This window comes from Engystomops pustulosus, chromosome 8 (genome assembly GCF_040894005.1).
Source record: "Engystomops pustulosus chromosome 8, aEngPut4.maternal, whole genome shotgun sequence".
In the NCBI taxonomy this organism is placed as follows: Eukaryota; Metazoa; Chordata; class Amphibia; order Anura; family Leptodactylidae; genus Engystomops; species Engystomops pustulosus.
This window is the reverse complement of record NC_092418.1, coordinates 121,492,216-121,504,384: the sequence shown is the minus strand read 5'-3', so window position 1 is coordinate 121,504,384 and position 12,169 is coordinate 121,492,216. Positions and strand designations below refer to the sequence as shown.

Sequence of the window (12,169 nt, the reverse complement as noted above, 5' to 3'; positions counted from 1 at the left end):
CCATGTAGTATACAGCCTGCCAGCCCCCATTGTAGTATACAGCCTGCCAGCCCCCATTGTAGTATACAGCCTGCCAGCCCCCATTGTAGTATACAGCCTGCCAGCCCCCATTGCAGTATACAGCCTGCCAGCCCCCATTGTAGTATACAGCCAGCTCCTCGTAGTATATATACAGCCTGCCAGCTGTATAAAACAAACTTACATACTTACACCCGCCGAATCCCCGATGGTCGTTGCGCAAGAGGGTGAGTATGTAAGTAAATTTTTTTATTGACTCGTGTATAAGCCAGGGTGAGGTTTTCCAGCACTATTTTTGTGCTGAAAAACTCTGCTTATACAAGAGGATATACTGTAACAGTATTTTAAGCTTATTTCATGAATTGTATATATTCTAAAGAACAGTATCGGGGGCGGGTGGTAGCATGGGGGTACACCAAAGTGCAAGTGTGCTTGGGTTACAACCACTAAATACTTGTGGATGATTTCATTTAACGTCTCACATGTCATGAAAAAAGTAAGGATGGTTCTGATATGTAAAGCCGTTCCCAAGGAATCTTTATTTAAAGAAGAACAGCAAAGATTGACCTGGACACTTAGTCTCCAATGACCCCCGGCCACAAAGGGCTATTCTGGGATTTCTCTCTATTCTGAACATGAAAATGGCTTCTCCCCGTGTGGCTTCTCTCAGGCCTTAACTAAAAGATCAATTTGTCTCTATAAAAACATTGCCACATTTTGAACATGAAAACGTCATTCCTGGGTAAATCCTCTGATCGTTTACAATACGAGTTTTCTGAGCAAAACATTTCTTACATTCTAAACATGAAAATGACTTCTCTGTGTGACTTCTCTCATGTCTTAAAAGATAAATCTTCTCTAAGTGAGCTCCTCCCCTCACTTATTGGTCACGTGGTGCTGAAATCGCGAACACAGTTTCAGCAGCTCCAGCTCCTCCCCTCAAATACTGGTAACACGGTGCTGACGTCATCACAGGTCCTGCGGTCTTCACGTCTTTGGCTGCTGGGCTGCTTCCTCTCCCGTCACATGTTGGTGACGTCATCACAGGTCCTGCGGTCTTCACGTCTTTGGCTGCTGGGCTGCTTCCTCTCCCGTCACATGTTGGTGACGTCATCTCAGGTCCTGCAGTATTTCCGGTTGACCCTGTAATGTATAGGCTCCTGGTGGCTCCTCCCTCCTGCCTCTAGTTTTAGCAATTCCAAAACAAAGAGCTTAAGAAAAATAATTATTTATTGATAATTTATTTATTGACATTCCAAGATAATACACATAAGACACTTCCAATAAAAGTTCTGGGAAGTACAAACACTAGGGCAGTGATGGCGAACATTTTAGAGGCTGAGTGCCCAAACTACAAACCAAACCCCCCCCCCCCTTATGTATCATGAGGTGCCAACCAAAAATTAAAGCAGTAACTTATTGCTTCCTGTTCAACAACTTTCAATCATATTGGCCTCCTGAGGGCAGCAACACAGTAGAAAGATGGAAAATTTTCATCATTTTAGCTTCTTTCCAGTTTCCCTCTGTACACAGAGAATCGTGGGGCCAGCAGGAGGTCCTCCAAAGATAAATCGACTCTGTCTACTCATTCTCCCTCTTCCTACAGTCCCAAGTAGCGAAGTCAGTTTCAAAATATGACTGAAAGCAGCAACTTTTAAGTTGCTTGGAACTGCACGAAGATTGCCTTTGGCACCCGTGCCATAGGTTCGCCACCACTGCACTAGGGGAACCAAGATGTCCGTTATGGAGAATGGGACTAACACAAAGTACCTATGACCACCCCTCCTCCGTATGCCCCAAAATCAAAGCGTGCCAAGAGTGAAAATCAAATAAATACTACGTCCAATAATAGGACCAAATATTTAGGGGAAGATGGACCCAAATGCACATGAACCACTTAAATAGACCGGAGGTACCATGTGTATCTTCCGGCCTCCCCTCTGACTGCCTCTTTGCCTGCCTTTGGGTAAGTGCGACCTGCACTGTTGGAATTTATAAATATCGGATGCTACCTCCGGTCTATTTAAGTGGTTCATGTGCATTTGGGTCCATCTTGCCCTAAATATTTGGTCCTATTGTTGGACATATTTATTAGATTTTTATTCTTGGCACGCTTTGATTTTGGGGCATACGGAGGAGGGTGGTCGCAAAAAATTATTTTGCTGTGGTTTCTGCCCCGCTCCCCTCCCCGAGGGTACTTGAACCCTAGGGGTCTGATCACTTATACTGTACAATATACTGTTTCTATAGTACAGCAGAGCTGTTCTGTAGGCGTGGTCAGGTTCAGCCATAGCACCTAACAGGTTAAAGGGAACCTACCATCAGAAATCTACCTGTTAAGGAGAAGAAGAAATTTCCTTAGCGGCACTGCAATAAAGTAAAGGATGGGTGCACGCTACAACCGGACAGCCACGTCCTTCCATATATAGGAAAACAAAGGCGAACGGCACCCAAAATAGTGGAATAATTCCAGTGGTGAAAGCCTCGCTGGAGAAAGGCTTCAGATGAAGCTGAAACGTAGCAGCTCGGGAATAAACACCACTTGAATTATTCCACTATTTTGGAGTGCCGTTCGTTTGTATAGACACTAACAGTCTATAATTTTAAGGGTAGGTTAAAGGGGTTGTACGGTTAGGCCCTATGCTTAGCCTAATTTACTGATTGGTGGGGGTCTCAGTGATGGGACCCCCACAGATCATGAGAACAGGGGTCCGATGTACCCCCGAGATGAGCGGAGCAGCTGATCGCACAAGTGCACCCCCCCATTCCTCTCTATGGAGCTGAGGAAGATTGCCGAGTGCTGTACTCAGCGATCTCCATCAGCTCCATAGATATGAAGGGGCCGCCCCATCCACTCACTACAACCAGACACCCCTTTAATGTGAACATTGAGAGATAGAACATCGGAAAATCAAATCCAGAAATCACATTGTATAAAATTTATTTGCATTCTGCTGAGATAAACAAGTATTTGATCTCCTACCAACCATTAAGAGTTCTGGCTCCTACAGACCAGTTATTAAAATATGGATGGAATACACAATGACTCGTGGGGCATCCATGATCATGAGGAAGGTGAGAGATAAGCCTAAAACTACCGGGTAGGGACTTGTAACAGCTGGGGCCACAGTCACCATGAAAGAAGTGCATGGCTTCTCCACTGTGTGGCTTCTCCCTAGTGTGGCTTCTCTTCTGTATAAAAAGCTCTAAATGAAAGTTACATTTTTGTGACATTCTCGATATCATCAAGAACATGAAAATGGTTTTTCAGCTGTGTGAATTCCCCGGTGTTGTAACAGATTTCTTTTCTCAGCAAAGCATTTCCCACAATCTGAACACAACTATGGCTTCTCGCCTGTGTGCATTCTACGATGTGCAGCAAGACTTGATTTGCGAGCGAAACATTTTCCACATTCAGAGCATGAAAATGGCTTCTCCCCTGTGTGAATTCTCTGATGGTTAACAAGGGCTGATTTCAGAATAAAACATTTCCCACATTCTGAACATGAAAACGGCTTCTCCCCTGTGTGAATTTTCTTATGGAATTCAAGACTTTTCTTTATAGAAAAACATTTACCACATATGACACATGAAAATGGCTTCTCTCTTGTGTGAATTCTCTGATGTATTACAAGTTCATATTTCAAGCTAAAACTTTTACCACATTCGGGGCATGAAAATGGCTTCTCCCCTGTGTGAATTCTCTGATGGTATAAAAGTTCTGATTTTAGCCTAAAACATTTACCACATTCGGGACATGAAAATGGCTTCTCCCCTGTGTGAATTCTCTGATGGTATAAAAGTTCTGATTTTATCCTAAAACATTTACAACATTCGGGACATGAAAATGGCTTCTCCCCTGTGTGAATTTTCTGATGGCTAACAAAGCTTGATTTCGCAATAAAAGATTTTCCACATTCTGAACATGAAAATGGCTTTTCCCCTGTGTGTTTTCTCTGATGGTTTACAAAATCTTTTTTCCACCTGAAACATTTACCACATTCGGGACATGAAAATGGCTTCTCTCCTGTGTGAATTCTCTGATGGTTTACAAAATCTTCTTTCAACCTAAAACATTTACCACATTCGGGACATGAAAATGGCTTCTCTCCTGTGTGAATTCTCTGATGGATAACAAGGCTTGATTTCACAGTAAAAGATTTTCTACATTCTGAACATGAAAATGGCTTCTCTCCTGTGTGAGTTCTCTGATGGCTTTCAAGTTCTCTTTTAGTAGTAAAACATTTACCACATTCTGAACATGAAAATGGCTTTTCCCCTGTGTGAATTCTTTGGTGTAGTATAAGATGTGCGTTACTGGGAAAACATCTGCTGCATTCAGAGCATGAAAATGACTTCTCCCCTGTGTGAATTCTCTGGTGTCTATAAAGATCTTTTTTATCTATAAAACCTTTGCCACATTCTAAACATGAATGTCGCTTCTCCCCCGTGTGAATTCTCTCATGTTTACAAAGATTTCTTTTCTCTCTAAAACCTTTTCCACATACTAAACATAGATATGGCTTCTCTACCGTGTGAGATCTCTCATGTCTAATAAGTAATGATTTAAACCTGAAACATTTGACACATTCTGAACATGAAAATGTCTTCTGCCCAGTGGAAGCTCTTAGTTGTTCGTCTCCTCTTTGGCGGCCTCTTTTCTTCCTCTTAGTCTGGGATGTATCAGAACAGAAGCCCAATGTAATAGGATCAGATGATGGGTCATTGCTGGGAAGGGCGGAGGGTAAATCCGTCTTTCTGGCGCCATTTTTATATGTATCTTGTGTAATCTCACAATCATCTGCTGTGATATCTGTAGGCATCAGATGTTCCTCTGAGCTCTGGGCGATGGCATCTGCCGGGAATAACAGGGTCAGTGATTATTACGCTGATAAAATCTCTAATGATAATAATATTTTATACAAGTAGTGGAGACTTGTCCCATGTTGGGCAGAGAGAGGAGAAGAGCGGAGAAATCAGGCCGTGGCTTTCTGAGACTCAGTATGTTTGATGGTGGAGCTTTGGAGAATACGAGTTCTCCTCGTCAGACATGATCTTATCCATAATACAGAAAACTCACAACATTTATAGATTTAAGGGAAAGAGGAAGGAAAGAATTGGAGTATAAATTGTTGCAGAGATTGACCCCGACCTCTGACCTGGAGGCCACGAGCAGATAAGAGCCAGCGCTCGCTTGTCGTGCCTCAGCTTTAGTTTATTGCCCTCCTGTTGTATATAAGTTGTCTGTGTATATACCATTCAGGTGTCTTCTAGGTTGTTTAAGATCCTTTGATGACGACTATATTATACATTTCTTTATAGAAAGCTAAAATCTGTCTTGTCCAACATCTCAGTTTTCAGTGTAAATTGTGTAAATTCTACATTTTTATTTATCCTTATGTCCCAAGGTATGTTCTTAGTCAGCCTATACTACACCCCTACACCCCTGCACCCCTATACCTCTACATCCCTGCACCCCAATAACTCTACATCCCTGCACCCCTATACCTCTACATCCCTGCACCCCAATAACTCTACATCCCTGCACCCCTATACCTCTACATCCCTGCACCCCTATACCTCTACATCCATGCACCCAAATAACTCTACATCCCTGCACCCCTATACCTCTACATCCCTGCACCCCTATACCTCTACATCCCTGCACCCCTATACCTCTACATCCCTGCACCCCTATACCTCTACATCCTTCACCCCTATACCTCTACATCCCTGCACCCCAATACCTCTACATCCCTGCACCGTTATACCTCTACATCCCTGCACCCCTATACCTCTACATCCCTGCACCCCTATACCTCTACATCCCTGCACCCCTATACCTCTACATCCCTGCACCCCTATCCATCTACATCCCTGCACCCCATTACCTCTACATCCTTGCACCCCTATACCTCTACATCCCTGCACCCCTATACCTCTACATCCCTGCGCCCCTATCCCTCTACATCCCTGACCCCTATATCTCTACATCCCTGCACCCCTATCCCTCTATTGAAGAGCGGTGAGTGACGAACATTTCTCTAACTTCTCGTTACTCGATTGCCTGTGCCATCTATATGCCTAAGGACAGGAGCTCCACCATATTAAGATTGGGCCCCTACACGCATATGTTTTTCTCCATGTCAGGAACTTGAACACAGTTTATATTAAGCAAGACACGAATCTCTAGAGACGGTTACAGATCTATTATCTGGCTCATAACCCTGAAAACACAATCACCAATCAGGTTCTAGGACACATTTTGGGGAAGAGGAAAGAAAGGAGAACAGAAGAGGAATCAGTTCTATAAAGTAATGACTGATAAGTCCATCAGTTCTCACCATCCTGGGGGTCCCTGGCCCCAGCGTCATGTCCTCCTTCCCAGGCTCCCTCCTCCTCCTCCTCCTTCGCCTCTTCTTCCTCCACCTTGGGGATCATCTTCTCCTCAGTGTCACTTCCATCCATGTTAAACTTTGCTACTGGGAAATAAATATGGACATCAACATCTCATGTAAAAATATTTCCCTCCAGAGATACATTAATTTCTGGTGAAGAATAAGAATTTCTATAAGAAAAGCCCCTGGTAAAACATCTACACACCATTCAGTCTATAGATACATACATAGATCTGCTCCGTGTCCAGTCAGGGCCTCAGTCCAAGCTCCTCCAGGTTCTTCCTCCAAGAAGTTCTCCTCATGTGAGTCCTGTTGGGTCTCTTATACCCCTTGGCCTCCCCTCTGGGAGATGTCCCCCCCTAATGGTGAGAGAACTTCCTCCCATGTAAATGAAGGGCGTCGGTGCCACTTCCTAATCAGCCGGACCCAGCACTTGTGACGCCTTCATTGTTCTCCTTTGTTATGGGTTTATCATCCCCTCCTCAGACAACTGTGGGCAGGATGTGTCTTTCTCATGGAGCTCAATAACTTCATTTACAAGTGTTTACTAGGCCGAATGTCTCTGTGTGATTCCCATCCTCCACCTTAGAGAATGTGTATAAGGGATGGTTATTGTTGTCTCTTCCCCTGGTTCTAGGCCTTTCCCATTGTTTCTGTGAGAGTATCGGTCACATCTTACACTTTGATGAATATAAATCTATGTATCTGATATTTATACATCACCACAGCTCAGCTTCCATATTGTCCTCTGATCACAATTTACCCCCTGTTAGAGATTTGTATCTGGGTCTCAGACCCCCCATTACATGGTGACTTTCAAATTAAATCTTTCATGGCTCCTGGTACCAAGAGGAGAGAACAAACCCAAGACGCAGACATTGCCTTTAGCTGCACTCACATCACGCTCTTTATTTCAAAAACCACAGTCATATATCAAAACAGAAAAAGCAGAATTGGGGGGAGTGAAGAAGGAGATAAGAATACTGTAATGCTATTGGCCATAATGAATTTACCAGCACATTCTCGATAAAGGTTGATAGGCCTCGTTCACAGACATGTTTATCTACAGAATGTACAGAGAATGTCCCCAGAACCCAAACATTTATGATAAGAAGGAGAACACATGAGAATCATCTCTCACATGTGCCAAGGAGAAACCTTTACACGAAAATGGTTGAATCATGACATTAGCGTGACAATGGTCAGCGAACATGTCCGCTGTATCTACAATGGCGGACAGTACGCAAGATGGCGTCCGAAACCAGTGCGATCTCCTTAACTCCCCCAGATCAGATATTATTGTGTCTGTGCCAGTTTTTCTGTCGTTGGATCGTGCACGTGTATGTATGAAGTGTTTGCGCCATTTTTGCGTCGCGGCTGCACTTTGTCCAACACTTAATAAATCTTTGCACCTATAGAGGTGGGTTGTGCTTAGTCGCAGTTTGTGCCACATTTATTACTATGACTCAGCGCTGTATAATGAAAGTGCACCCCCCCCATGTCTGTTACATCATCTAATCTACTTGTTGTGTTACTCAAACATTTCTATCCAGACGCTTATTCTGTGCCATTTCCCATCAGCCCCAATAACTTTATACATCACAGAAGTAACATACAAGCCTCACAGATTCTTACAGCTATAAATACATGACACATATGACACACAGGTTTTATTTTAACCCTGCCAAATACATTTTTGCATTTTAACTTAAATTTTTGGGTGCCGGAGTCTCCACCTGTACATGGACTACATCTTATTGTCCTATTCCTGAGTTGCCATTTTCCCAGAGCCGCCATGACAGTTTCTTTGTAGAAGGATCACACTGGGAACTGCGGAGCTGTGGCTTCACTATTGTAGTTTTTATCTACTATTTTTGCTTATATCCCAAACTGTACAGAGACAGCTAAGAGACGATTACACACCACAGACGGGTGGATACTGCTAGGACCGAACTGTGACCTAACTTTTCTGGTTTTCACTGAATACAACCATTTGACTTCCCCTTCGGTTTGTGTACAATTGGGCAGCGGGAGATTCATTACATAAAATGTGAATGTGCAGCTGGTGAAACCTCTTACACTGTTACCTAGAACTTTCAACCAGAAAAGCCTGACTGTCCCTAATGTAATAAGTCGTAATGTCGTAAAACTTCCACTTATAAGAGAGGAAACCAGTTACAGTGTAAACATCATGTCCTGGAGGTTGTCGTCTGGCCGAGGCCCGTGGTATAGAGATTATCTGTCTGGTGTACTGTGGCCTAGGCCGGACTATATTTGGGATCATGTTAGAGGGGTATATTCTGCCCTGGAGGGGTATAGTTTGGCCTGGGCAATTCCATCCCTAAAGATATACTCTGGTCTGGGATATTCCATACAAAGAGTTTCCATGGCCCGGCACACGGGATTTATGTCCTGGATTGTGGAAACTCTATTAATGGAATAAGATGATCCTGTGCAGTGAGAGAAACAGAGGAGCCACTTCTATTATCTACTCACAGGGGTATTACATACAAATACTAAGTACCTCTGGGTCAGACTCTACCCAGGTTTAACCCGGGACAGGGCTACTATGGTCTGTAATATCACGGCTTTACTAAGTGAATTTCCACAAGGGATAAATGTCTCTAGATGTTTCATATTTGACGTTTGTATAAAACTGATGGAATATTGACTTTCGCCTCAAAGTTTCCCCTTGTACAATCCCCATGTTCTGTACTCACTCAATGTATTATTAATGTATCTTATCAATTGCATGAAATTAGTAAGATGGTAGAGAGAGAAATTATTACATGGGATGTTGACGATGTTGATATTCCAGGAGCGGAGTCCTTCTAACATAATTGTAAATAACACTGTGGGGCTTATTTACTATGGGTTCGCGCTACTCACTTTCATTGGACTTTGCACCATTTTTGGGGATTGCACGGCAGTTTTTTAACAGGTGTCTGCACTGGGATTGTGTCGCACGGGATCGAATTGTGGCATAGCTGCGCTGGTCTCCATGCGACACATATTGGGGGGCGTGCCGTCTAACATCTGAGCCCTGGATTCAACTTTTAAATTGTGTCGCAGTACAATGCACTTTCTGTGAAATCCGCAGACCAGGTAAGTAAATGAGCCCCTTTGTAGTAGGATATTCCCTTATTCCGGAAAGTCATTTCCAGGACGTGGCAGTCACATGACCCTGGGAGCCGTCACGTCTGCAGGGATTTGCTTTTCCCATTGTTCAGGATGTTGAATTACACATTCATCCTTGTAAACACTTGTCAATGAAGTTTCCCTTACAAAGATGCCTTATTAATTGGGGGAGGGGAGGATGATCCCATAACAAAGGACAAAAATACTCAGCCTCAGGGCAGCACCAACTCCCTTCATTTACATAAGGGAAGTTCTTTCACCATTAGGGTGTAACATCTCCAGGAGGGGATAGACTGCAGGGACTTGTAAACTAAGCCAAACCTGCCTATTGACCCCCGGGTAACCGAATAAAACCCATGAATAACATATGGAGTCTCTTTTTTGTGTTGGGTGTGAGTAGGCCACAGCATTTATTAATTTTCTAAACGAAAAGTAACTAATTAACATATTTTAATTAAAGAGCAAGAAGAATTGTAATGAAAAAACAAGACATGCTCGTCCGAGTCCTTTTAGTTCTTGGAAAAAACAACCTTCACCCGAATGGCGGCTGCAGAACAACAGCCGACACTTGAGTAACTTCCCCTCACCTTAGGCATGTCTAACTCCGCCAAGGAGCAGCCAATAAGCCCCTAGTGCCGGCTGTGACCCCCCACACTGCCTAATGCGATGGCCCTCTCAGATAACTCTTGCAAGCCAACCAGAAAAATATCCAGACCAATTGGTTCCGATGGACTCCGTCACCAAAGAGCAGGTGCCTATTATCCCCTTCTAACTACACCACCCAGACTACACCACCCAGAGAAGTGACGTGCCTGGAGACACAAATAATAAGGATCCTACGTGCCCGCTCAATAGCATCATAATGCCGAGCACCTTTCCAGTGATAGCGGGGAATAGTCTCCGACCAGGCCAGAGTGACAGGGTTGAAAAAACTAGGGAAATGAGCAAAATCCTCCTTAATCAGGGAAATGATCTCTCCTAGCTTTACCCGACCTAAATCATTGCCCCCCGCATGGACAATAATGATCACGTCAGCTTGGTGATTCCGGTTGACCTGCACTACTTACGGTAGAACTTGAGCTCACCGCATGCTGCGAACGCCACGCCAGTGCACTTGAACTTCCTTTAGCCCTAAACCTTGGCCGCAAGGGTGGACGGCCGCTCTCTGCTCGGCCCAATGAATAAAGGAATGGCCAATGATACAAACGTGTCTTTGGGGCCCTGGAACATCAGTAAACAGATTGTTTTTTTTTTAATGTATAATCTAATTTTATTACTTTCTTCTAACTTAATTATAAATTAAATAAGCATAGATATGTGTAAGTGACGATTTAATCAAAAGGGAAAGCTATAGGAAAGGGTCAAGGTCTGGGAGGATATAAGACTTTAAACAGTCTGATTTCCACCAGCCCAGCCTTTTTATGGATTCCTCGCTCATTCTGCATGAGTGCGCCGTGGTCCCAGCACCAATACAGAAGGAATGAGGGCCAAATTCTTTTGGGTTTAAACCTAAGAACAGCAGGGATTTTTTGAAAACTGCACTGAATTGATAATGAGATGATGGGGATCCGGGGGCGTGGATAAGAAAATTTCGACCCGCCGGGCGACCACGTTCGTAATTATAGATCAAGGAAATGGGGCACAGATTGGCCCCCAAAAAAAGAGGTGAAAACCAAGAGCCCATACTGAAAAAAATTAGTTTTGGAGCGATGAATACAAACTTTGACTTAGTTGTGTTTTACGATTGCGTCGTTGCTTTAAATAATGACTCCTCAAAAACATTCGGACAGATAATATCTAAAAAGTAAATATCTAAAAATAGAAATTAAATGAAAAAACAGGGGAAGGGACACTGGTCTCCGGGAATCGTGGGAAGACTTTTCACGTTTTCAGCCTTTTAAGATTTGTTTTAAGAGGAAATCTTTAGTTATATCGGGACGGTTATTTAATTTTAGCATAAAGGACAAGCCGGCCAAACTACTTTCTGCCTTATTAAACGAGGCGCCCTGTTGTCTAATTTGCAATAGCCAATTTAACTAATTATTCAAAAGTTGGGACCTCTCCGCGGGTAATGTACCCCCAGAGAAAGACAACCAATGTGACCAAGACACGGAATACTTCTGCCATGTAGCTGCCAATATGGAAGTCCTTATCAGGTGTGCAAACTGTTCTCTACCAGGCTCCATAACAAATGGGGGCATGCAATCCCGGACTCGTCCGCTCACCCGTGAAGTTCTTTGAACGCCTGAAATTGTGCACGAGACAAGGCATTAGCCGTGCCGTTTGAAAATTCAGGGACATACCTGGCCAGGAGCCACATGTTGGATTGAAGGCAGCACAAAACTAGGTGACGTAGCAGCGCGAGTACGGGATAAGATGAGGATGAGAGATTATTTACGACGTGTACTAGTGAGGCGTCTTTCGACCAAAATCTAATTCTGGTATCGGCCAATTTAGAGCCCCAAATTTCAAAAGCTACAACTAATAGGAACAGACATAAAAGGGTGCAATTTGTAAGTAATTCCTGTTTTCCGCCTAGATGAAGGGCAGGCATCGCTGCACCAGGTATTGTGCCAAATGGTGGCAAAGCCGTCGTTGGCGGAGGCTGCGGTGAA

The 12,169-nt window shown here is 43.7% G+C and overlaps 1 protein-coding gene across 1 annotated transcript in view; it reads left to right on the top strand.

Moving 5' to 3' along the window:
- The window catches only part of LOC140075964 (uncharacterized), a 484,965-nt gene that overhangs the window by 430,448 nt on the left and 42,348 nt on the right, over window positions 1-12,169 (top strand). The gene's annotated exons all lie outside the window — the stretch shown is intronic.